The sequence below is a fragment of the Acomys minous genome (assembly GCF_964271855.1).
Source record: "Acomys minous genome assembly, chromosome: 17".
Classification (NCBI taxonomy): Eukaryota; Metazoa; Chordata; class Mammalia; order Rodentia; family Muridae; genus Acomys; species Acomys minous.
The window spans coordinates 22,134,078-22,160,463 of NC_140500.1; the positions used below are offsets into that span (position 1 = coordinate 22,134,078).

General features: G+C 44.8%; 2 long non-coding RNA genes across 6 annotated transcripts; both read left to right on the forward strand.

Annotated features, from left to right (window-relative positions):
• The first annotated feature begins 2,734 nt into the window (after positions 1 to 2,734).
• LOC311588372 lies at positions 2,735 to 20,056 on the forward strand. 5 transcript variants are annotated; one of them, XR_014776175.1, is made up of 4 exons: positions 2,735 to 2,825; positions 6,056 to 6,147; positions 11,738 to 11,827; positions 19,830 to 20,056. It is a non-coding gene; the product is annotated as an uncharacterized lncRNA (long non-coding RNA). The 5 variants fall into 5 exon arrangements; XR_014776176.1 differs by lacking the exons at positions 2,735 to 2,825; positions 6,056 to 6,147 and adding an exon at positions 10,949 to 10,970 and having other exon boundaries at positions 19,830 to 20,001; XR_014776177.1 differs by lacking the exons at positions 2,735 to 2,825; positions 6,056 to 6,147 and adding an exon at positions 11,166 to 11,187 and having other exon boundaries at positions 19,830 to 20,001.
• On the forward strand, positions 12,608 to 13,276 carry LOC311588284. Its single transcript, XR_014776136.1, has 2 exons — positions 12,608 to 13,046; positions 13,080 to 13,276. It is a non-coding gene; the product is annotated as an uncharacterized lncRNA (long non-coding RNA).
• Positions 20,057 to 26,386: the final 6,330 nt, after the last annotated feature.

Below are 26,386 nucleotides of genomic sequence, written 5' to 3' on the forward strand. Positions count from 1 at the left end.
AAATCATGCACCTTCCATGTTTCAAAATAATGTGTGTGTGTGTGTGTGTGTGTGTGTGTGTGTGTGTGTGTGTGTGTGTTCTTGTCTGGGGAGACATGTGCGCATGCCATAGCACATTAGAGAATTCAGACAACAATCTCAGGTGTCAGGCGTATTGTGTGTGTGTGTGTGTGTGTGTGTGTGTGTGTGTGTGTCTGCACGCGTGCGCCTGCTTACCTGCATGAGCATCACATATGTGCAGTTCCTCACATGGGCCAGAAGAGGGCATAACATCTCCTGGAGATGAAGTTACAAATGGTTGTGAGTCACTTGATAGGAGTTCAGGAACTGAACCTCAATGATTTCCAAGAGCAGCAAGTGCTGTTAAATCTGAGTCATCTCCCAAATGCCCACCAGGTTTTAAGACAGGGTGGCTTCCTGTTCACAGCTGCATAAGTCAGGCTAGTTGGCCCATGAACTTCCAAGGATTTTCACGTCTCCACCTCCCTTCTTGTGGTATGAACTCTGGCCTTATGTACATGATCTACCGTGTCTGGACTTTGGTGGCTTCGGGGGATCCAAACTCAGGTCCTCACACTTCTGTGACAAGTGTATAATTCACTGAGCTGTATTGCCAGCCCTACCCCTCGCTTTTTAAACAGAAGTCTTATTTGGTAGTGCTATAGAGCAGGTCCTTTATCTGTGTTAGGGTTCTCTAGCAGAGGGACAGAACTTAGAGAGGGAATACATATGGGTTTATTAGAATGACTTACAGTCAGCTTTGGGAAGCTACAGTTTCGGGCCTAGGAGAGGGATGGTGCTGCCCTGGGGAGACCATTATTGAAGAAGAATGACCTTTCAAATAACTTGTTTAAACTCTACTTTTTGTTGACACCTCTGTGACAGCCTTGTGGTCCATATCCATAGCTGATCTAGTAGGTTCAGATAAGCATTTGTGTCTTAATAATGTGACCGTATTTCTCAAGCCAATGTATCAGTTTGGAGGGGAAAAATGTAATACTAAAGGGAACAGACAATGAAAAAAACTTTTTATTTAAGAAGATAGGGTCTGGGGGCTGGAGAGATGGCTCAGCAGTTAACAGCACTGACTGCTCTTCCAGAGGTCCTGAGTTCAATTCCCGGCAACCACATGGTGGCTCACAGCCATCTATAACGTGATATGATGCCCTCTTCTGGCCTGCAGGTGTACATGCAGGTAGAGCACTGTATTCATAATAATAAATAAATCTTAAAAAAAAAGATAAGATTTGATGAAGACTTTATTTGAAGGAAATAATACCTTCAAATGTTCAAGCTGATATGTCTAACGATTATCCAGTATGCCTTCGGTTACAAAATCTGGGACTGTCAGTACTTGAAGACACCACAGGGTTTACATAGCCAAATGCCTCTACATGCATAAAGCAACTGAAAGTAGGTGACACACAAAAAAGTCAATGTTAGACGCAGAACGAGCCTGTTTTGGTTCCCATGGAAAAGCCTATCACATCTCTGCATTTTTCACCCTGGTCTTCTCTTGGAGGAGATGAGACTATGTGCAGAAATGAAGGGTCTGCTGGGCCTGCAATTGTTCCTGAGTGCCACGTCTATGAATCGGATAGGCTGGACATCCCTAGGGTTACTATAATGGCAGTGGGACCTAAGTGGCATCCCAGGGCACTTAGCATCCTTTCTAGGCCTCTTTAGGTCTTCCATTTATAACCACTCCCCTCTACCAAAATTGTTAGGAATCCGTAAATGTATTAATTCATTAATGAAACCAGAGCACTCATGATCCGTTCACCTCTCCTATGAACACTGTTGCATTGGGGAAATAAACCTTCAGCAGATGAGCTTTGTGGAAATATTTAAAGCCCACATCTTAACATGCATCTACTTAAGGACTTCTAGGGAAAGCTAGGATTGTCTCTGTGGGTTGCTGGAAAGTTGGGATCTTTCAGACGTCTTCAAAGACTAGATGGCAACAGATACGTTTCTGTCACCAGTTTCCTGAGATTTTGCCATGAAGAAGCAAGGTGTTTCCAGTTGTGTCCTCTGATTCTATGTCCCTGTTTGTGTGGACAGATTGAGAAACAGATCTTTAGAGTTTATTAGTTACCACCAATCTCTAGGACAGACATTCTTTAGAAACTGATTTGTGAATATTTTCACACAACATACTTATTATTATTATTATTATTTGAGACAGAGTTGCTCTTTGTTGCCTTGGCTGTCCTGGACTCACAGAGATCCACCTGCCTCTGCCTCCCTAAGTGCTGAGATTACAGGTATGCCACCATGCCCAGCCTATGAACTACTTCTTTGCCTGTGGTTCAGACACCTCTAGAAGGCTCCCATTGTCTTTGGGTCATAACTATAATGAGACACTAAACTTCCTATTTATGTTTGTTTTTCATATTTCCCAGAGGAAGAACTGGTGAAGGAGAGTCTCCTGAGTGAGGAAGAGGAGGACAGAAGTATGGTTTCTGAGCTCAGCGATCCTGGCGTATCACTGAAGGGGCCAGTGTGGCTGTACTGAAACCATCTGCACTATGGTCCAGGCTAGGGGTTCAGAGACCACCCCAGCCAGATATGTTGAGGCTGCATTGTGTCCTTATTTTGCATAAACTATCCCATAATAAACATTTGTGTTGTCCTCACCAGGCTCTGTAACAGAGAAATCTTTGTGACCATCGAATGACTTCAGTGTAGACTGCTTATATAGAATGGGTAAAGGAACCTCTGGACACATGTGTGTGCTGCTTCCCCTTAGGTGACACTATGGTGCAGAAGATCCTGGGTCCAGCACCAGAGCTGAGGTTGCTCTCCCAACAGGTCACTTCACAGTGAGTGCGATCAAACAGTCTAGAAATGCTCTATGATGATTATAGCATTGTTTCTCCCATAATTTTGGCCTTTCAATAACTCGGGAGTATGGTGTCGTGAGGTGTGTTTAGATGTGACAGTTTTCTGAGAAAAATTCTAGGCAAAGCCGAAACACCTGAACTACAAAAAGCTCAGACACTCTTGGAATAGGGAGAAACAAGTTGGTCGGAATGAGAACGTATTCAAACCCTTAAGTCTTCAATTTTGGCTGCGGGGGAATTGTTAGATTTCAGCCCACATCTAAGCTTAAATCTTAACCGTTGAGTGAGTCGGGCACAGCACCTCACGTATCCTCATCTGGATAATAAACATGAGCCTCAAGTCCTCACTGAAGTCTGTCCCACACACTCTCAAGCACAGTTTATTTTCTTCCATCTTGTTGATACGTTAATGTGCCTCTGCTCTCCTGATGGTTAAACGTAGGGACTCATACATAGCACCTAATCACTGTTCCACCAAACGACATCCTCCCAGCCTTATAGTCATGTTTTAAAAATGCAATTAAAGGGCCGGGCGTGGTGGCGCACGCCTTTAATCCCAGCACTTGGGAGGCAGAGGCAGGTGGATCACTGTGAGTTCGAGGCCAGCCTGGTCTACAAAGTGAGTCCAGGACAGCCAAGGCTACACAGAGAGACTATGTCTCGAAAAACCAAAAAAAAAAAAAAATGCAATTAAAGTACATGGGTTTTGGTTGGAGAAACAATTTTAGGTTACTTGTCCTTACTTCCTCTGGCTATAAGAAGATCAGAAACTCCTCCTCCTTTGCTGGGCAAGAGCAGCACTAGAAATGGGCCACCCATCTACCGCTAGGGTACTCCTCAAGGGGGCAGAATACACTCGTTCGAAATATATTTTGAACAAATTGCATTTTGCTCAAAATGTTATAGCTATGGTGGAGGTGGGAGAGCATCCTTGGCTTGTCGCCTTAGAGATGCTCATGTGCAAGATCTTGGAGCATAGTTGCAAATGATCGTATGTGAACTGCTCTCGATTTCCACCACTTCCTTGAAGAAATGAAGTGCTTTTCTAGGTGGGGGAAATAAAGGAAAGACAAATAACAATGGGTAGGCACAAAATTCTCTACCTGTATCTCTACATTCCACGCCAACGTGTCCATCAGTGGGAGAAGAAGGAGATGAGGTGGCTGTTTTTCTGTGTGTAGCGTGGTTACTGGGATCATACACTGAATGATCCACATACAGTGAAGTGGAAGTTTCTGGTTTCCTTAAAAATTCAGTTGTGTCATGTGATGTTTTGCTGAAAACAGACATGCGAGAGGGCACACGGTGTTTGGAAAGAGTATAAATAGAACCCCACAGACAGTTAGATGACACTTTTTTGCATTTCTATGCCGTGCAATGCTTCGCTGGTCTTTGCTGGTCTTCACAGGTCTTCCCTTCACAGAGAGAAACATTACAGAGAACCGCTTGTGGTACTCTGGCTGCTTCTGCTGACTTGTGGTGATCTGGCGGAGCCTTGTTGTTTCTGCTGGATCGTGCCACTGCTATGGATTTGTGTTGCTGTTTGGTGTTTGCTTTTTACTGGACTGCTGGTATCCTGACAATGCAAAATAGAATTGGCTCTAGTAACTACTTCTAAACAGGTCCACAACTACTAACATTCTTTCTCCCCTTCCTCTGGTTGGTGGGTTAGACGTGAGGTTGAAGTAAACTTAAATAAAGTAGGTTTCAAAAAATCTGAACCTACAGTTCAGAGTAAGATCAGTCTTGCTGATGCTCCGAACTCCCTGGGGAGAAGTCATTAGAGTCTGCACATCATGTAGGCATAGATAGAGCTTCCACAGACAACGTGGCCAAATTCTCCAGTCCTTCCAAAAAACAAGAAGTAGAGTGGTTGAGTCACCGGCTGCATATGCTTTCTATATAATTTCTTATGGCGCATGGGTGTGTCTGGAGTATCACCCAAGCAATACTTGTTTGGTTTTACTGAATTCTCAGTCTTTTTTGTCTGCCCCTCCTCCCGCTGCTTTCCACCTTCTTTCTATTCTATTTCATCTAAAATGTGAACCCTTAATCACCCCTAAGAGCCTGTGTCACCCAATCAACAATTTATTCCTATTTGGTGTTAAAGGGAGGGTAAGATGGATGAGAGGCTGGGGGCAAGGTGTAAATAGAACAATTTCCCAAACAGCACCACACCACAGCTGTTGTCTTCCAGCCCAAGCACAGGAGAAATTTCTTGCTTGTGTCTCCTCCACCTTGCCCCATGGCGCTCTACCTTCCCATCCTTTTGTATCTGTTGAAAGATTTTTGTTTCTGTCTTCTACAATCGAATCTTGCTGTCACAGGGATAGACAGGAGAGGAAGCTAATGAAGCGCTCCCTCCCACAGAGGCAAAGTAGGAGTTGTCCGCTTCAGAGCGTGTGTTTGCTTCATGGTCAGGGAGCCAGACCCTACAGTCTCTGTTTGGCCACTCTGGCTTCCCCACTCTCATCTTTGCTAGCTTGGCTCGGCTTGGACATTAGCTGACCCTATCAGACGTGACCCGTGTGTTCTGCCTATTAGGGGTCTACGTCAATCATGTGTTTTGGTTCCAAGGGCAGTGCCCAAATTTCATCATAGGATCCTTACAGAGTTTTGTTACAGAAACAGTATACTTTGGGTTATAGCTGCAAATAGGAACCTGTTCACTGCGCGCAGCCTTGCTGCTAGGAATATAAACCCGCCAATGACAACTGGGCATGCGCCAAATTCTTGAAGCATGTTACACAGAGAACATCAGCTGTTGCTTTGTTCTTTCCTGGGTGCAAAGCAAGTGTTGTGTTTTATATTTCCATATAGTAAGTTTTTTTCCTGCTGCAAACTACATTTTATTTGGATACAAATATAAATGAGCTTTATTGATGAACAGAAAAATACCCTGAACCTTTGGCGATATTTGGTAAACAGTAACAAAAGGGCCCTTGCTGATCTCCACTTGGCATAATGTTGTGTTATGCTGTGTGTATCTTGGATTGCTTTGGAAGATCTACAGTGTATGCAGAATTTCTCTAGTTAGAATGATCACCATTGATCCATCACAGAAATAAAGGGACACTTAACTTTAGAATTTGAAATAAACATATTTATTGATTATACCTAATGAAGTTTGAGACCAAAATGACAATTGCTTTGTACTGTTTTCAAACTACATCTGTATAAAGTAGGAACCCTTGTTTTCTATGCCACAGCCCCCTCTCCCTGCAGAAAAACAGAAGCAACAGACTGATGAGTCTCAAAATGAACTCTGGAAGAACAGGGATGACAATGGAATAAATAAGCAGTAAGTGGACCCCGCTGGAGAGAGTGAGTGGACCCCGCTGGAGTGAGTGAGTGGACCCCGCTGGAGTGAGTGATCGGACCCCGCTGGAGAGAGTGAGTGGACCCCGCTGGAGTGAGTGAGTGGACCCAGCTGGAGAGAGTGAGTGGACCCCGCTGGAGAGAGTGAGTGGACCCCGCTGGAGTGAGTGATCGGACCCCGCTGGAGTGAGTGAGTGGACCCCGCTGGAGTGAGTGAGTGGACCCCGCTGGAGTGAGTGAGTGGACCCCGCTGGAGTGAGTGAGGGGACCCCGCTGGAGTGAGTGGACCCCGCTGGAGTGAGGGGACCCCGCTGGAGTGAATGAGTGGACCCCGCTGGAGTGAGTGAGTGGACCCCGCTGGAGTGAGTGAGGGGACCCTGCTGGAGTGAGTGAGTGGACCCCGCTGGAGTGAGTGAGTGGATCCCGCTGGAGTGAGTGAGGGGACCCCGCTGGAGTGAGTGAGTGGACCCCGCTGGAGTGAGTGAGGGGATCCTGCTGGAGTGAGTGAGTGGACCCCGCTGGAGTGAGTGAGGGGATCCCGCTGGAGTGAGTGAGTGGACCCCGCTGGAGTGAGTGAGGGGATCCCGCTGGAGTGAGTGAGTGGACCCCGCTGGAGTGAGTGAGTGGACCCCGCTGGAGTGAGTGAGGGGATCCCGCTGGAGTGAGTGAGTGGACCCCGCTGGAGTGAGTGAGTGGACCCCGCTGGAGTCAGTGAGTGGACCCCGCTGGAGAGAGTGAGGGGATCCCGCTGGAGTGAGTGAGGGGATCCCGCTGGAGTGAGTGAGTGGACCCCGCTGGAGTGAGTGAGTGGACCCCGCTGGAGTGAGTGAGTGGACCCCGCTGGAGAGAGTGAGGGGATCCCGCTGGAGTGAGTGAGTGGACCCCGCTGGAGTGAGTGAGTGGACCCCGCTGGAGAGAGTAAGTGGACGCCGCTGGAGTGAGTGAGTGGACCCCGCTGGAGTGAGTGAGTGGACCCCGCTGGAGTGAGTGGACCCCGCTGGAGTGAGTGAGGGGACCTCGCTGGAGAGAGTGAGGGGATCCCGCTGGAGTGAGTGGACCCCGCTGGAGTGAGTGAGGGGACCTCGCTGGAGAGAGTGAGGGGATCCCGCTGGAGTGAGTGGACTCCGCTGGAGAGAGTGAGTGGACCCCGCTGGAGTGAGTGAGTGGACCCCGCTGGAGAGAGTGGACCCCGCTGGAGTGAGTGAGTGGACCCCGCTGGAGTGAGTGAGTGGACCCCGCTGGAACGTCTTACTTTTTATATTAGGAGGTTTAGAAGCAAACAAGGAGCTGCGAGTCTCTTCCATCAACTGCTCGACACCCCTTGACCCTATTGACGTAAGGATCTTAGTGCAGTCTTCTGTGGTGGTCCCAGGCTTTCTGGGTAGTTCCCAGTATAGGCCCATGAGATTGTGAGTGGGCCCCTGTGTCTATGGAGCTCAGCGCTTCCAAACTAAGAAGGTAGCCCATTCTTTATCTGTATCAGTTCCTCGGGACTCTGTCTTATGTGCTGGCTTTGGTTACTTGGATGCCTCGTGGTTTCAGTTAGAAGAATGAGATGAGAAATAAGAACAATGTAGGATGTTGTAACTATTCTACATTTTTCTCATTATTGAAGGCCGGGAACAGTCCCATGCAGCTTCCTGCCGTCTAAGCAGAGCGGGAGACTCAATAATTGTTATTTTAAGAGCCTTGTTGGTGTCCAATTTTCATCAGCAAATGTTTGTGTTGTCTGCTTTAGCTCCCTCCTGCTCTGTCACATCCCTTCTCATGTCTAAACTTTGTTTACTGAAAGCAAGGGTTTAAAAATGAGTTTATTCCCATTTGCCACCGTTTTCAGCCTAAGCTCCTCCTTTTAGTTCTTGAGGCAGATGGGCAGATCCAACTAGAAAAATAATCATATTAAGTGGCGATTTTGCTCCAGATGGCTTCTGGTGTGCCACTATTCACGTTATGGTCCCCAGAAACTTCAGTTGAATCTAAACGTTCTAGGGACTGGAAATAGTTCCCTAACACAGCCCCCCCCCCCTCCCCGCCTCAGAATCCAAAATAAAACAAAGGCACATATATAGACACTTCGGTACACACTTACCCCTGAAGTGAAGAGGGTACCCCTCAATGCTCAGGAGTCCTCTCAGTGGCTAAGCATCTTTTGTGCCCAATAAATAATTCTCCAGTTGTGGCAACATGTGACACCTCTGGCCTTTTGTGTCTGGGATTTTATTTCTCCAGTTGTGTGTGAGGTCTGTAGGGCAACAACTTAGACTTTGTGTATCTTATCCAATCCAGCCCTGGGTATAGTCCAGGTTCTCAGGCACTGATGTCTGTTTTGTGTGATGAGTAAGGAGTCTGGTCACCTTGAGAGAAAACATATGGTCCTTCTGCCAGGCAGAGGCTTGGCACAAAACACTGAATAACATGGTGGGACTTGGGAGCAGGTGAAGAACACAGGGACAGAGCATCATCTTGTCACGGGTAACCACCGATCATCAAAGGGAAGATTGTGTTTAATGTTGTGTTAATATAAAATATCTAATAATGGCTACAATTAGCCTCATAATTATTAAGGGGGTATTGTCTAACTCGCTATCACAATCAATAAAGACACAGATACCTGATAGATTTTTAGATTTTTGTCATGGGTATCCACTGGTCATCAAGGGAAGATTGTGTATAATGTTGTGGTTAATATAAAACATCTAATAATGGCTATTATTAGCCTTATAATTATTACAGAGGTATTGTCTAACCTGCTACCACAATCAATAAAGACACAGACACCTGATGGGTTTTTAGAATAGCCTTATTTCACCTGGGGCAGGGCAGATATTACTTCCTGAATTATCGTTACCTCCCAAGCCCTCAAATCATGGCATGCGTTCTAATACATTCTCTCTGGGCCCCCTCCCGTCTACAAATCTAAAGTATTTGCTGATTCTCTCCATCTCTTCCACTTCCCTCCATACACACTGATCTGGCCATGTGCTTCTCTTGCTTCCTTCTTCCTCTGATACCTGTCTGCTGTTCCTTCCCAAGATCCTTCTCTCCCAAAGCCCGCCAACCTTTGTCACGCCTACCTCCCTCAGGCCCTGCCCAGGTACCAGCTTCTCATTGGTCCAAACAGGAATAATTTCTTAGGCAAGGTTTACCACACAAGGACAGGTGTACGTGAGAATGTGCCCGTGTGGGCAGCAACTAGATCTTGGGAGCCAGTAATTAGCACCAGAACACACATCACCAGACCAACCCCCAGTAGTTTAAAACAAGAATAGGGAACACTTCATACTTGGGGAATAGTAATGGGGTCAGAGTTACCCTGTGTCGGCGGGCTGATAACTTTGGGAAAAGTGGCTTTACAACTTCTACTGTAAGAAACTCTTCAGAAAGAGGAGCCTGGGTTGATGTAAAATTTGGGGGAGCGTGTTAGCAGGGATTATCTACTGGATTGGGAATGTAAAGGTATTAATTCAAAGGAAGTCCTGTTATTGAGTGCCATGGTTTCAGTGGGTCAATCCAAAGGCAAAGCTTTGGAAGTGTATTTCCCTTTCAATACAAGAAGTGGGCCTTAGGAAGAGGCAGACTACTACCATTGCAGCAAGGGTGGCTTCGGCATATTGAAAGTAGGCTGCTTTAAAGTCAGCCAGCTCTCATCTTCTAATGCCTCCCGCAGAGATGACCCCCAACCTTGGCTTTCCCAGCCTCCAGAACAGAGAGCTGAGGAAGTTTTCATTCTTTACTAATTACCCAGTCTGTGATAATTAACATTACAGTAGTTGAAAATGGACAAAGGCACCAAGGAAGATGTTGTACTGTAGGGTGGGGCTACAGACCATTTTTTTTTTTTTTTTGGTCTTTATCCATATTTTTCTTTTGGGAAATGTTGCCATGGACCAGAGAACATCATGTATGGGTATTCAAAGCACTCATGGCATACTAATTCCGTTGAGCTCAGAAAGGAGACACCACTCTCATCTTGGAAAATGAAGTGGTTTTGCCTCATTGATCCATGTGATGGGGGAGACGTTCCTGTGCTCGGACAGGACACCCATTTCTGGTGTACAGCAAGGCAGAGAATGGCAGGCATTCTAGGAAAGAGCATAAAACGTTCTTTTTTAATTTTTAGTTTTTTAAAATAGAGATTTACTTATTTATTTTATGAATAGGAGTGCTCTATCTGCATGTCAGAAGAGGGCATCAGATCCTAGTATAGACGGTTGTGAGCCACCATGTGCTTGCTGGGAATTGAACTCAGGATTTTTGGAAGAGCAGACAGTGCTCTTAACCACCAAACCATCTCTCCAGCCCCTCATGAAATCTTTCTTGAGGAATATATAGTCTTTCTTGATTCTCAGATTTAAGTGTTAACCCCTTAAGATTAATGCTAGGATTGAGAAATCTAGCTTCCTTATGTGTGTTCCAATATAATAAGATACTTTTACCGAATATACAATAAGCTGCCTGCTTGGTCTGGCCAGCACATTTGGCGTTTTGGGTCCCACTAAAGAAAGCTGTGCTAGGGGTCGAGGAGGTGTGTCAGTGGGAAAAGTGCTTCCTGTGCAAACATAAGAACCTGATTTAGGATCTCCCACATCCATGTAAAAGCTGTGTGAGAGGTACAGGCCTATAATCTCTCTCTCTCTCTCTCTCTCTCTGCACATGTGAATGCCAGTCTAGTTGATATGGCAAATTTTATTGAGCCTTTCTCGAAGAAGAAGAAGAAGAAGAGGAAGAAGAAGAAAGAAGAAGAAGAAGAAGAAGAAGAAGAAGAAGAAGAAGGAAGAAGGAGAGCAATAGAGGAAGACATGTGATGTCAGTTTCTGGCTTTACATGTGTACATAGGGTGATCATACCTGTACACATGCACACACCACATGCACAAAAATATTAGGAACAAAAATCTGTGCTGTGAGGGAAGCTATTCTTGCTCTTGTCACAGATGGGACGAAGCTTGACCAATCCCTGCTCAGATCCTCCCCACGCCCATTGTCTCTGAAGCTGTGATGTCATTGCTGTGGTCTCCTTAGAGGTAAAGAATCTGAGGCAGAGAATAGAATTCTATGTCTTTCCTCCTGTCCCAATGGCGGAGATCAAACCAGGAGTCAACCTGTTCTCAAATGGTGTCCCTTGGCTCTTTGCAGTGTTTGCTATGCTCTTCGTATGCTTTTGTGTCATGTTCCCACCTTCTTTGTTTGAGATAGGCCCACACATCAAGAAATGTAAACACCATGGGAGACTTAAGAAAACAGAGGAATTGTAGTGAGAGAGTGTGTGTATGGACCTAGAGGGAGCACCCATGATGCTGTGGGAGACAAGGATGATTATTTTCTGGGCTCTAAGGTCCCACAGCCCATGGATCACAGGTTTTAGAGACTGTAATCTGTGATAGAAGCTTAGGGGGCTGAGCTCTAAGCTGGGCTGAGGAATGTATGGCTTATGTACTTGCACAGCAGGAGGAAGTGTCTGAAGGCTGACTTATCTGACTTGGGTACCTCAGTACAAAGGCATGGGGAGCCCCAGGGGCTCTGGGTTTTGAGGGAGTATCTCCAGTGGACCCTGACTGGATGTTTTTTCTTAAGTCTTTCTCAGATGCTGCTGTTCTCTGCGCAATGCTTCGAATAAGTATAAAGACAACGATGATATGACGATGGGCCATCTGGGAAGGCCAAGTAAGAACTCGCTTTCACTTCTGGGAACTGGTCAGTCCCACAGTCTGCATGCTAATCGAGGGGATTCTGTGCTAATTTTGGCTTTTGGTGGGACAGTTTCTGTGTTCTGCAGATATATATATATATATTCTCCTTCTACCAAGTTTGGCTTAAGGGCTCTGAGGCCTTTCTCTAGATAATCTTTAGTTTCTTTTTAAAAAACAGAGGCTTGGTTCTGAACTCTCATAAACTCTCACATCGGTTGAAAAGTCTTTCTCTGTTTATTCTTATGATGTTTCCTTTCCCATGGTATCCTTGCAAGGAAAGGTAACTTTTCCACAGAATATGGCAATACATTTCCTTCCCTGCAGGCATGAGGAGAAGGACTTCACAAAGATACGCCATCAGATAGAAAGCCTGTGGAATGGAAGGTCCATCTTTTCCTGGGTGATGTCCTGACGACTTGTTGACCAAACTCATGCAAATATAAGTGTCACTTCCTTTCTGTGGTACCAGGGATTGAACTCAGGGCTTCACCCAGGCTAAATGTACAACTCATTACTAAGTTATATTCTCAGCCAATGACCACAGTTCCTGTGAATTGTGCATGTTAAGGGATTTGTTTCTTCCATGAAGGTCTCTGCTCTCCTTACGACTTGATGGCTTTCATGACATCACAGAGAGGAAACACATTGGATTCTAAATTTCTCTATGACCCCCATGTTGGTAGTTATTGTATATTTTCCAGTACTCTGCTGAGGTTTCTGTCACATAAAATTGTCTGTAAAACATATTATTTTGCTTAGAAATAAGCAAACCATTGAGAAATGTTTTCATATGAGCAGATAATCAGATTTGAATATTTTTGTTTCTAAACTTAAGAGAATACTACTATTTATTTGGATTTTTCACATTCCCAAATATACCCAAAATATGTTAGCTGTATTCAGAATATCTAGCCCCATCGTGGCATTAAATTAGTGAAAACATAAAACTACAATGAGTATACACAACGTATTTGGCTAGGTTAAATGAATTGCCTCAGAGCTTGCATGACGCCATTAACTGCCACTTGTACAAAGGCCTTCGCTATCTCAGTTCACTCCCCACCTCCCTCTGCTAATGTTTTAGAGATCATGGCTGCTCTAGAGTTTAAAGTAAGGAAGTGAGTATCTTTTCCCCCTGAGACAGGGTTTCTCTGTGTAACAGCCCTGGCTGACCTGGACTTCCTTTATAGTGTGTCAGAAGTGAGTATTTCAAAGGCGTCAAATAGGTGGCTCTGCCTAAGACTTTGTGCCCCAGCAATAAATGAGGGCTATTTCCTCCATGGCAGGCGAAGAAATCAACTTACCATCTAGAGCCTTCTGTAAATGAGGAAGGGTGATAAAGCAGGAGCAGTTGTTTTTTCCAAGGGCTCGGAGATGGAGTGAACTTATCCCCTCTACTCTTCAGCTTGAAAAAAAAAAACATTTCTGAGAAGTCTTGGTACCCTCAGAGACTGGCTAATTCTGAGTGCAGTGGGCTATGGCCGCCTATTATTTTATTCCCAGTACTGACATGCACAGGCTAGCGCTCTCTCAGATTTGAAACTTAGTTCTTTGGATGGTCAGCCATGCTTTGTGCTAATACTATATGTAAACCAGCATGTGGGGAACCTGAGGAGTTGCCAAAATGTGGACATTTTGGTGACATATTCTTATGACGACATTGTCTCATATGATGTTGACTTTTCTTGTTGTTTCTTGGGTTAGATGGGGTGAGAATTATCCCAGATTTTCTTTTTCAAGACATTTATTTTTATGTCTATGTACTGCATGTATGCAGTGTGCACAGAGGCCAGAAGAGGCATCTGGTCCCCATGGAACTGGAGTCAAAGAGGGTTGTTTGCCAAGTCTGGGTCCTCTGCAAAAGCATCCAATGCCTTTTACCACTGAGCCAACCTTCTAGGTCCCATTTTCTTATGAGATCATAAAATCTTAGTGCTAGAAAGACTACAGCTGTTATGTTAGCTACAATATTTTTGATTCTCAGATGAGAAAACTATAGCCATAGAATTAAAAAGTGAGGTTCTTTGAAGCACCTATCCAGGGGCAATTTACAAAGATCAGGATCATCTGTGTAGGTATTTTTGGAGTCAGGAAGAAAACATAAAATCAAGGAGAAATAGCTGATTGTGTTTTCCCCTTCCATTTCTTATATATCTCAAGAAGTAACTTCTTGTGCAAGTATTTGCCAGGCCACAGGTCCATGGTCTGGCCCTGCAACCACAGAGTTTGATGATGTACAGGAAGTTAACTTTCACACAGTGTTTCAGCCCTCTACAATATGTGCTTCCTAAGATGGCCGTTCTGTTAAGTCATGGCTTGATAAAGCACCTTTCTTGTTCTCTCATGGTGTCTTCTGATGTCACCAGAGAGAGGAGTTATGGGAGGGAAGAAAGACAGGCTAGGGAAAGATTCTTCTCTGTTCATGAGGGTAGCAAGAGAGCCCAGGGTCTCTGAGATCTGTACCCCTGGTACAGTGGCCTGGAGGTGGCTGAGCTAATAAGCGTCACCCGTGACATCAAACTCCAGCTAGGAGAGAGGTTCTGAGACACCTTCCTCACCTATGTGACAGGATGCCAATAAATATCTTGAGATTCTCAGAATAGTTCTCACTTATGAGGAAAATTTCAGTGAATTTTCTGTCTCCTTTCACTTAGTAGATTTATTTACCCTACATTCCAATCTGATTCCCTATTTCTGGGAGAAGTCCTAGGTGCAGGAATGACATGTGAGCATCTTTTGTCCCAGGAGAAAGATCAGCCATTCTGTGACCCAGCAAAGTCTGGACTCAGGGTACATATTCGCTCTGTGCTTAAGACAACCACACAGCAACAGTGCCGGAACATTCCAAAACATCCTCTCCCAGTTCCACTGCTGCATCAAGAGAGAGAGAGAGAGAGAGAGAGAGAGAGAGAGAGAGAGAGAGAGAGAGAGAGGGAGGAAATGTGGAAACTGAGTTCTAAATTCTTGGGAAAATGTTACCTGGTTTTGTGTAGGAGGCCAGGAATGTGCTATTGCATGAATGAAGTTCAAACTACTAGCAAGGCTGTGCTCTTGAACCAGGTGACATTGCTTAACCCTTTGGCTGTATTCCAACTCTACGTTGCATGCAATGGTGATGTGCAGGGGAAGACAGTAGGTGTGGGTCTCCCCTTCCTTGGAGGTCACTGGCCACAGGCCTATGGGGGAAACGGGAGCAGAGGCAGGGAGTAGGGTTCAGACAGCTGTGAGTATGATGAACAGACTGCTAGGAGACAGCTTCAGTGAGACACTCAATTTTATTTGGGATGAACAAGAGCTATATAGCTCTTGGGGCTTGGGTAGGGGTTTCCAAGGTGGCTGTACATTTTTGGGGTTGAGGTGCTGGGAATGCTTCAGTTACATGAAAATGAATTCCAGGAATTCCAGGTACTTTCCAGACAGTACTTACTGGGAGAAAGTTAGTTAAACATGGCCTGGAGAGATGGCTCACTGGTTAAGAGCACTGACTGCTCTTCCAAAGGACTTGAGTTCAATTCTCAGTACCCACATGGCATCTCACAACTGTCTGTAACTCCAAGATCTGATACCCTCACACAGACAAACATACGTGCAAGAAAAACATCAATGAACATAAAATAAATAAAGACAAAAAAAGTTGAACCTGTAATGTGACCATGGACTACATGACTTTCCTCAGAGGTGGAGGCTGTGGGGATCAGGCTTACAGATGCTCTCCAGATAAGGTCAGGCGGAGAAGAGGAAGCCCCACTGAGGAAGGGAGTCCTCCATTTTGCACAGAGCTCAGAGAGCTATCTGGACATGGAGGATTCCAACCTTAATAGCAGGGTCTTCCAACAATACCTGATATTATTCAGTGCTGAAAACCACACAGGCTGCTATTTACATATGACTAAGGAGTGCTTCTGATGAGTAAGCACCCAAACAGAGAATACAAGGGTTTCTGTGAAGGGTGTGGAAATTCTCTTCAGGAACGTTTGCTTCTTTTGGTGTCTCTGAGGAGTGTGTGGAAAAGGCGTCATTTTTGGCATACAGATCTGATTTCAGTGGAGAACACATGATATTTCCGGATGGCTGTTCCTGGCTCTTGTTAACTTCAGATATTCTAGGGCTTTAGGTGTTGGGGAGTCTTCTAGAACCGAAGCGTATTGATCTTACCTAGTATTTCCCTCAATGGCCAAACTCCATGTATTAGCTACCTTTCTGCTGCTGTGACAAAATACTGTGACAAAGAGCAAGCTGGGTAAAAGAGTTTCCTTCAGCTTCTGATTTCAGAAGGATGGGTCCGCATCATAGCAGGAAAGCAGGAGTAGGAAGCACAGAGTGCTCATCGCAGCCACACACAGGAAACAGACAAAGCAAACAGGACACAGAGCAAGACTCTAAAGACTGAAAGCTGGCTCCCTGTGACACACTTCTTCTAGCAAGGCCACACCTCCTAATCATCCCCAATAGTGCCACCAACTGGGTGCATTCTCATTTAAATCTCTATCTCCACCAGTGTGGTTGTGAATGCAGCTGTGACATCATCATCTGATCAAAGAGGAGTGGCATCAGATTAGTGACTTAGCTGGGGGAAAGCATTCTCATTGCCAACATCATCTTGCATGAGTTTAAATCAGAAATCGATTTACACCTAATGTGACCTTCTGGCTACATATATCTTAATTACAACCATCCCTTTCCTCATTTTTTCTTGTTTCTTGGTAATACATGTGAAGAAATACCTACGTGAAACCTAAGAGAACATATATAGGCAATTAAGTGTAAGGGTTTTGATGATGCGCTTTTTACTACATGATGTGGGAAAACCTTTTTTCCTCAATGAATATTAATGTCTCTTAAGGACCTTTGGCTCTGCCTGAGGAGACACAAGTAGGACGGGGCTAGGAAGTTCATTTATGGCATGTGTACGGACAATTAGCTGAACGGAAGCTAATGGCCCAGTGTAAGGCACTCTTTTTTTTTTTTTTAAAATTTATTTATTTATTATTATGTATACAAGCTCTGCTTGCATGTACTCCTGCAAGCCAGAAGAGGGCGCCATATCACATTACAGATGGTTATGAGCCACCATGTGGTTGCTGGGAATTGAACTCAGGACCTTTGGAAGAGCAGGCGGTGCTCTTAACCACTGAGCCATCTCTCCAGCCCCATGAAAGGCACTCTTGACCCAGTTTTCCTACCACACGATCCTAGCCCATGAAAAGCTAACCTGTATTTGATCTGAAGTTGATGAAATAACTAGAAAACTTTGCCTGACTACATATTTTTGAGCTCAAGAACATATTCTTAACTCAAAGGAAAAAAAAATAATGCTTGTCATATCCTTGCCTAACTAAAAAAATATGGTGGTTTTATTTGTAGACAGCCAGAATGCTTCATCCAGCGGTCTTACGGAATAAGTGAGAGGATGCTGTAATTGGAGGGGTTAAGTGAGCAATCTCAAAATTCCCCTGAACTTGCAATAATTCCCAGTCAGTGGCACGAAGTCCTTCCCGAGAACCCAGCTCATTCTTCACCTCCTCTCCTTGATAATGTTCTGAAGGTGCTTGTTGGCTCCTACGGCCCAAAGTCACGAGTGCGAGGGATTGGCATAGGGAGATCGACTGAACAGATTTGTCTCAATTTCCTATTTCAGTTCTGAACAAAGGACGTGTCCGTCAACTTGGCATAAGCTAAAGTCATCAGAAAGGAGGGAACTTCAGTTAGGAAAGTGCCTCCACACAACTGGGCTGTAGGCAAGCCTGTAAGACATTTTCTTAATTAGTGATTGATGTGGGAGGGCCTAGTCAATCGTGGGTGGTGCCGTCCCTGGGCTGGCATCCTGCCTCTATAGGAAATCAGGCTGAGCAAGCCATGGAAAGGAAGCCAGTAAGCAGCACCCTTCCACCCCTCTGCATCATCTCCTGCCTTCAGGTTCCTGCCATGTTTGGGTTCTTGTCCTGACTTCCTTTAATGAAGATGTGGAAGCTTAAGCCAAATAAATGTTTATTTTTAAAAAATATTTATTTAATTTTAATTTGTGTAAGTTGGTGTGGAGGTGTCAGATCTTGGAGTTGAAGACAGTTGTGAGCTACCATGTGATTGCTGGGAATCGAACCCCGGTCCTTTGGAAGAGCAGGCAGTGCTCTTAACCACTGAGCCATCTCTCCAGCCCTAAATGTTTATTTTTATTCCCTTTTTTCCCCTAGTTTCTTTGTTCATGTTTTATCACAGCAGCAGTAACCCTAAGACAATGACCTTTTTACAAATGAGAGAGGAAGGTGAAGTGGGTTCCGTTGCTTTTGCCAAGAGTTCAGAAACTGGGTGGGCTTTCCCCTCTCTTGAAATCTCACTCTACATGGGATGATGAAGTTTGGAGAATCAGCTTAGACACTAAAATTCTGGCATTTTTTGTGACATGTTGCAGTTGGTGGCCACTGCCTTTGTTCTTAAGATTTATTTTATTTATATTTATGTGTGCATGTGGGTATACATGAGTGCTCATGGAGGCCAGAAGAGGGCCTCAGATGGAGCTGGAGTTACAGGTGATTGTGAAATGCTTATAAGGGTTCTATGGAATTGTGGTGATTTGAATGGCCCCCATAGGCTCATAGGGAGTGGCGCTATTAGGAGGCGTGGCCTTGTTGGAGGAAGTGTTGTCACTGGGGGTGGGCTTTGAGGTTTCAAATGCTCAAGCCAAGCCTAGTGGCTCATGGTCTCTTTCTGCTGCCTTCCAATGCAGATGGAGAACTCTTGGCTCCTTCTCTAGACCCCTGTCTGCCGCCTCACTGTCATAACAGTAGTGGACTAAACCTTTGAACCTGTAAGGCTCAATGACATGGTTTCCTTTATAAGGTTGTTGTGGCCGGGCAGTGGTGGCGCACGCCTTTAATCCCAGCACTTGGGAGGCAGAGGCAGGTGGAGCACTGTGAGTTCAAGGCCAGGCTGGTCTACAAAGTGAGTCTAGGACAGCCAAGGCTACACAGAGAAACCCTGTCTCAAAAACAACAACAACAACAACAACAACAACAACAACAACAACAACAAGAACAAGAACAAGAAGAAGTTGTTGTGGTCCTGGTATCTCTTCACAGCAATGGAAACCCTAACTAAGACAGAACTAATACTCTGGTCCTTTGGAAGAATAGCAAGTGCTCTTAACCACTGAGCCCTCTTTCTCTAGGCCTTTAAATATTCAGAGTCTCCTCATTTAGGCCTCACTGTGTGGACCAGGCTAACTTTGAACTACAGAGATCTGCCTGCCTCTGCCTCCTCCTGAGTTCTGGGATTAAATGTATGCTTCATTCACTACACTTGGCTGGGACGTGTCTTCCTAAAAAGTAGGATAAATTATGTATCAGATGTGAGGGAATGTATTCCAGGGTTTTTTTTTTTCATTCTCTTTCTCTCCCCCCCTACCCTCTTGTAAAAACACAAAGTTAAGGAGAACAGAAAATAGACACTCTATCTTTTTAAGTTATCAACTTTTAAATTTTCCCTTCAGTAAGATGGGCATGATTCAGCTGGGGGATCATTTCTGGTGGCTCTTTGGTTACCATTCTGGTTTGGGGGATAAGCTACCAAGGCTGAGATTATTCATTTGGGAACTTTGAGACACCAGAAGAGGATCTAATAGAAAGACTTAGCCTACATTCGCCAGTAGCTGACCTGAAACTTTATTTGACCCCTTCTTAAGTTCTGGTAAATTCACCCTTAAATTTAAATGTTTTGAAGTGAAATTCTCCATTTTCTGTCTCCATGTCTTCGGGTCGTGCAGAGAGTCCCATGACGACTGTATCTGGCAGTAATCTCATGAGCCGCTACCCAGTCAGCAGGGAAGCCATAATACGGTTTTATTCTTATATAAATGCTTTGAGGTATCCACTGGTGTTTGGGAATGTTTTCAATCAAGAGTCTGGCTTTTTTTTCCCATAGTGAGTTCTGTCAGTTTGCTGTACCAAGCAGTGAGCCATATGTATGTCCTTGTGTTTCAGGATGCCTTCCTCATACCCGTGGGAGAGAAACTTCAAGAAGAGAGGCAGATGGGATGAAAGGAGATGGCTCAGTTCTGGTGGAGATAGTAGGAGAAAGGACCCAGGGAGTCTGTCCACTGACATCAGTTTGAGGGCGACCACGTCTGTGAGGTCCTGACGTCTCATCTCAGGAAGATGTCTCCAACATCCTCATTATTTGTACTAAAATGAAAGTGATAATAAAGATTTTGGGCATCTCAGAAAGGTATCATTATCTGTTATCTGTTGAACTTCTATCTTTTTTTTTTCATCCTATCAAATCAAACCACCACCAACACTTTTGCTGTGGAGACAAAGTCTTACCTGTGTTATGTCTTCCCCCCCAAAACAATACTTAGTTTCAAGAAAATACTTTTAAAAACAAAAGGTACCTTCAGCTACAGGCTGTGCTTTGAGTTTTCCCTGAAGCAAGACGTAGCTTTGTGACTATTAACCAATGAAGTTCTAGCAGAAATAGTTACTAAATTATGTCACCAGTGAATAGAAAAAAAAAAGCTTTCTTTGTCCTTGGGCTGGAAATGTCTCCAAATGAGATCAACTTAGAAGATCTGCTTGGGAGAAACGAGGGAAGTACTTTTCTAGCCAGGATTCTCAGAAAGTCTTGTAAAGCAGAGGCTGTGAACTTAGCTATCCTGCCCTACTTAGTTCTCTGTAAGTGTTCTCTCTCTCTCTCTCTCTCTCTCTCTCTCTCTCTCTCTCTCTTTGTCTCTCTCTCCCTAATACTTTTAAATAGTCAAATAGATTACCCTAAACTGCTGAACCAGAGTTTCAGAAAAAGGTCTCAGCAACAAAATCATGCACCTTCCATGTTTCAAAATAATGTGTGTGTGTGTGTGTGTGTGTGTGTGTGTGTGTGTGTGTGTGTGTGTGTGTTCTTGTCTGGGGAGACATGTGCGCATGCCATAGCACATTAGAGAATTCAGACAACAATCTCAGGTGTCAGGCGTATTGTGTGTGTGTGTGTGTGTGTGTGTGTGTGTGTGTGTGTGTGTGTGTCTGCACGCGTGCGCCTGCTTACCTGCATGAGCATCACATATGTGCAGTTCCTCACATGGGCCAGAAGAGGGCATAACATCTCCTGGAGATGAAGTTACAAATGGTTGTGAGTCACTTGATAGGAGTTCAGGAACTGAACCTCAATGATTTCCAAGAGCAGCAAGTGCTGTTAAATCTGAGTCATCTCCCAAATGCCCACCAGGTTTTAAGACAGGGTGGCTTCCTGTTCACAGCTGCATAAGTCAGGCTAGTTGGCCCATGAACTTCCAAGGATTTTCACGTCTCCACCTCCCTTCTTGTGGTATGAACTCTGGCCTTATGTACATGATCTACCGTGTCTGGACTTTGGTGGCTTCGGGGGATCCAAACTCAGGTCCTCACACTTCTGTGACAAGTGTATAATTCACTGAGCTGTATTGCCAGCCCTACCCCTCGCTTTTTAAACAGAAGTCTTATTTGGTAGTGCTATAGAGCAGGTCCTTTATCTGTGTTAGGGTTCTCTAGCAGAGGGACAGAACTTAGAGAGGGAATACATATGGGTTTATTAGAATGACTTACAGTCAGCTTTGGGAAGCTACAGTTTCGGGCCTAGGAGAGGGATGGTGCTGCCCTGGGGAGACCATTATTGAAGAAGAATGACCTTTCAAATAACTTGTTTAAACTCTACTTTTTGTTGACACCTCTGTGACAGCCTTGTGGTCCATATCCATAGCTGATCTAGTAGGTTCAGATAAGCATTTGTGTCTTAATAATGTGACCGTATTTCTCAAGCCAATGTATCAGTTTGGAGGGGAAAAATGTAATACTAAAGGGAACAGACAATGAAAAAAACTTTTTATTTAAGAAGATAGGGTCTGGGGGCTGGAGAGATGGCTCAGCAGTTAACAGCACTGACTGCTCTTCCAGAGGTCCTGAGTTCAATTCCCGGCAACCACATGGTGGCTCACAGCCATCTATAACGTGATATGATGCCCTCTTCTGGCCTGCAGGTGTACATGCAGGTAGAGCACTGTATTCATAATAATAAATAAATCTTAAAAAAAAGATAAGATTTGATGAAGACTTTATTTGAAGGAAATAATACCTTCAAATGTTCAAGCTGATATGTCTAACGATTATCCAGTATGCCTTCGGTTACAAAATCTGGGACTGTCAGTACTTGAAGACACCACAGGGTTTACATAGCCAAATGCCTCTACATGCATAAAGCAACTGAAAGTAGGTGACACACAAAAAAGTCAATGTTAGACGCAGAACGAGCCTGTTTTGGTTCCCATGGAAAAGCCTATCACATCTCTGCATTTTTCACCCTGGTCTTCTCTTGGAGGAGATGAGACTATGTGCAGAAATGAAGGGTCTGCTGGGCCTGCAATTGTTCCTGAGTGCCGCGTCTATGAATCGGATAGGCTGGACATCCCTAGGGTTACTATAATGGCAGTGGGACCTAAGTGGCATCCCAGGGCACTTAGCATCCTTTCTAGGCCTCTTTAGGTCTTCCATTTATAACCACTCCCCTCTACCAAAATTGTTAGGAATCCGTAAATGTATTAATTCATTAATGAAACCAGAGCACTCATGATCCGTTCACCTCTCCTATGAACACTGTTGCATTGGGGAAATAAACCTTCAGCAGACGAGCTTTGTGGAAATATTTAAAGCCCACATCTTAACATGCATCTACTTAAGGACTTCTAGGGAAAGCTAGGATTGTCTCTGTGGGTTGCTGGAAAGTTGGGATCTTTCAGACGTCTTCAAAGACTAGATGGCAACAGATACGTTTCTGTCACCAGTTTCCTGAGATTTTGCCATGAAGAAGCAAGGTGTTTCCAGTTGTGTCCTCTGATTCTATGTCCCTGTTTGTGTGGACAGATTGAGAAACAGATCTTTAGAGTTTATTAGTTACCACCAATCTCTAGGACAGACATTCTTTAGAAACTGATTTGTGAATATTTTCACACAACATACTTATTATTATTATTATTTTTTGAGACAGAGTTGCTCTTTGTTGCCTTGGCTGTCCTGGACTCACAGAGATCCACCTGCCTCTGCCTCCCTAAGTGCTGAGATTACAGGTATGCCACCATGCCCAGCCTATGAACTACTTCTTTGCCTGTGGTTCAGACACCTCTAGAAGGCTCCCATTGTCTTTGGGTCATAACTATAATGAGACACTAAACTTCCTATTTATGTTTGTTTTTCATATTTCCCAGAGGAAGAACTGGTGAAGGAGAGTCTCCTGAGTGAGGAAGAGGAGGACAGAAGTATGGTTTCTGAGCTCAGCGATCCTGGCGTATCACTGAAGGGGCCAGTGTGGCTGTACTGAAACCATCTGCACTATGGTCCAGGCTAGGGGTTCAGAGACCACCCCAGCCAGATATGTTGAGGCTGCATTGTGTCCTTATTTTGCATAAACTATCCCATAATAAACATTTGTGTTGTCCTCACCAGGCTCTGTAACAGAGAAATCTTTGTGACCATCGAATGACTTCAGTGTAGACTGCTTATATAGAATGGGTAAAGGAACCTCTGGACACATGTGTGTGCTGCTTCCCCTTAGGTGACACTATGGTGCAGAAGATCCTGGGTCCAGCACCAGAGCTGAGGTTGCTCTCCCAACAGGTCACTTCACAGTGAGTGCGATCAAACAGTCTAGAAATGCTCTATGATGATTATAGCATTGTTTCTCCCATAATTTTGGCCTTTCAATAACTCGGGAGTATGGTGTCGTGAGGTGTGTTTAGATGTGACAGTTTTCTGAGAAAAATTCTAGGCAAAGCCGAAACACCTGAACTACAAAAAGCTCAGACACTCTTGGAATAGGGAGAAACAAGTTGGTCGGAATGAGAACGTATTCAAACCCTTAAGTCTTCAATTTTGGCTGCGGGGGAATTGTTAGATTTCAGCCCACATCTAAGCTTAAATCTTAACCGTTGAGTGAGTCGGGCACAGCACCTCACGTATCCTCATCTGGATAATAAACATGAGCCTCAAGTCCTCACTGAAGTCTGTCCCACACACTCTCAAGCACAGTTTATTTTCTTCCATCTTGTTGATACGTTAATGTGCCTCTGCTCTCCTGATGGTTAAACGTAGGGACTCATACATAGCACCTAATCACTGTTCCACCAAACGACATCCTCCCAGCCTTATAGTCATGTTTTAAAAATGCAATTAAAGGGCCGGGCGTGGTGGCGCACGCCTTTAATCCCAGCACTTGGGAGGCAGAGGCAGGTGGATCACTGTGAGTTCGAGGCCAGCCTGGTCTACAAAGTGAGTCCAGGACAGCCAAGGCTACACAGAGAGACTATGTCTCGAAAAACCAAAAAAAAAAAAAAATGCAATTAAAGTACATGGGTTTTGGTTGGAGAAACAATTTTAGGTTACTTGTCCTTACTTCCTCTGGCTATAAGAAGATCAGAAACTCCTCCTCCTTTGCTGGGCAAGAGCAGCACTAGAAATGGGCCACCCATCTACCGCTAGGGTACTCCTCAAGGGGGCAGAATACACTCGTTCGAAATATATTTTGAACAAATTGCATTTTGCTCAAAATGTTATAGCTATGGTGGAGGTGGGAGAGCATCCTTGGCTTGTCGCCTTAGAGATGCTCATGTGCAAGATCTTGGAGCATAGTTGCAAATGATCGTATGTGAACTGCTCTCGATTTCCACCACTTCCTTGAAGAAATGAAGTGCTTTTCTAGGTGGGGGAAATAAAGGAAAGACAAATAACAATGGGTAGGCACAAAATTCTCTACCTGTATCTCTACATTCCACGCCAACGTGTCCATCAGTGGGAGAAGAAGGAGATGAGGTGGCTGTTTTTCTGTGTGTAGCGTGGTTACTGGGATCATACACTGAATGATCCACATACAGTGAAGTGGAAGTTTCTGGTTTCCTTAAAAATTCAGTTGTGTCATGTGATGTTTTGCTGAAAACAGACATGCGAGAGGGCACACGGTGTTTGGAAAGAGTATAAATAGAACCCCACAGACAGTTAGATGACACTTTTTTGCATTTCTATGCCGTGCAATGCTTCGCTGGTCTTTGCTGGTCTTCACAGGTCTTCCCTTCACAGAGAGAAACATTACAGAGAACCGCTTGTGGTACTCTGGCTGCTTCTGCTGACTTGTGGTGATCTGGCAGAGCCTTGTTGTTTCTGCTGGATCGTGCCACTGCTATGGATTTGTGTTGCTGTTTGGTGTTTGCTTTTTACTGGACTGCTGGTATCCTGACAATGCAAAATAGAATTGGCTCTAGTAACTACTTCTAAACAGGTCCACAACTACTAACATTCTTTCTCCCCTTCCTCTGGTTGGTGGGTTAGACGTGAGGTTGAAGTAAACTTAAATAAAGTAGGTTTCAAAAAATCTGAACCTACAGTTCAGAGTAAGATCAGTCTTGCTGATGCTCCGAACTCCCTGGGGAGAAGTCATTAGATGTCCGGAGCCAGCCCAGGGTCATTCAAGGCTAAAAGAATCTACTGGCTGAGGCAAAATTCTGAAGCCCCATTCCAAAGCTAAACTTCCTTATTTCAGCCTCTGCATAACTTCCTTATTTCAGCCTCTGCATAACTTCCTCATTTCAGCCTCTGCATAACCCCCTCCTTTCGACCTCTGCATAACCTCCTCCTTTCGACCTCTGCAGATGTTGTTTAGCCGGGACTTTCCAAGAGATAGTTAGCTAAAGTAAGATAGGAATTGTTTCAAGATGAATCACAGGATGTTCCCCTGCTGAGATCACCTGGAGACATTCTCAGACCCCCTACTGCTTGGCTCCTGCTTCCACCCCATATAAGCTTTTGCTTTTGATTCAATAAACAGACCTTGATAGGAGTTCTACTTGGTCTCGCCTCCTTCTTTCTCGTCCCATCTTTTCAGGTATGGCTCCCCTCGCGACCCCGTAATTACTGGTCCTGCTGGACGGGACACGTGGCGCCCAACGTGGCCACGAGGTACGAGCCCTCTACCACGACAGAGACCCTTCGTGGGAAATAATTCAGAAACGCCGCGGTCAAGTATCTCGCCGAGGTCAAAAGTACCTCCGATCGTCTCGGGTGCGGGCCTGCCGCTCACAGGACCTCTCCGCACTTCGGTAAGTGTTCATCTCTGTCAATAAGATGGGTTAAAGTCTCTCAAAGGAGGCGTAATTTATTCGCCACCTTAAAATTTTTCTCAGGGAAAGAGGAGTTAGAGTTTCAAAAGCCCTTGTAAGCATTAGCTTTTCTTACAGAGATTCAAACAGTCCTTCAGGACACAGGGAACTCGGGTATTGCTTTATAATCGTCATGTCAAATTTTATGTCTATGTCTGTAAATTTGTTTAATTTTTTAAAATACTGTTTCATTTTTCTATGTCTTGATAGAGGGCTAAGCTTTACTCGCTGGCCAATTTTCTAAAACAGTGCAGCACAACATGGCACACAGCCTATGAGACAGTAAGAGTATTGCCTCTGAGGCAGGAGCAGGCCTGCCCTTTCCAGGGCCTGGACCCAGACACAGTGGCTGCCTGTGGGGCTTGCCTCTTA